Source organism: Apis dorsata, unplaced genomic scaffold, assembly GCF_000469605.1.
Source record: "Apis dorsata unplaced genomic scaffold, Apis dorsata 1.3 scaffold_256, whole genome shotgun sequence".
In the NCBI taxonomy this organism is placed as follows: domain Eukaryota; kingdom Metazoa; phylum Arthropoda; class Insecta; order Hymenoptera; family Apidae; genus Apis; species Apis dorsata.
Window position 1 is genome coordinate 1,113,384 of NW_006263534.1, and position 708 is coordinate 1,114,091.

Below are 708 nucleotides of genomic sequence, written 5' to 3' on the forward strand. Positions count from 1 at the left end.
AATTTATGCGTGATATCAAACGTGGCGACGATGTACAGAAACCGAACGACCGTGAACACGATACGCAACGAATTTATGAAGATATTATTCGACGTGACCGCGATGGCAATAAATATTACCGGTACGGATAGGAATTTAACCGTTCGGGGCCAGCCTCGTCGATATTCGGCCTGTCGAACGGAATACGATCTTGATTTTCAAAACCTCGTTGCTTCCTTCGAACAACAACCGATTACCTGAGATACCCTAAGATAAGTTTTTCCCCAAATTTTTCTCTTTCTTGGAAAAGAAAAAAAAAATTGTAAAATTGTAATGCAAATTTTTTTTCGTATCGAGCAATCTTCCTTTGGGAAGATTCGAAGTAAACTCGATGCGAATTAATATATCATCGATTGAATAACCTAATAATCATAATTGGATAATTTAAAATTTATAATATCCACGATGAAAGTAATATCTGATGAATTTATTATCTCGAACGAAATTTCCTCCTAAAAATCTTCTCCAAATAAAAATAAATAATCTAAACGTTATCTCTCTCTCTCTCTCTCTCTCTCTCTTTAAAAAATGGCACGCGTTATCCCCCGCGAGATATCGATTTCGAACGCGCGTCCCCCTTTTCTTTTTTTTTTCCAGTCGAAGGAGGAGAATTAAACTAACCAGGTTGTGTTGGCGTTGCAGGTACAAAGCGAATCGTTGCGTGAGCGG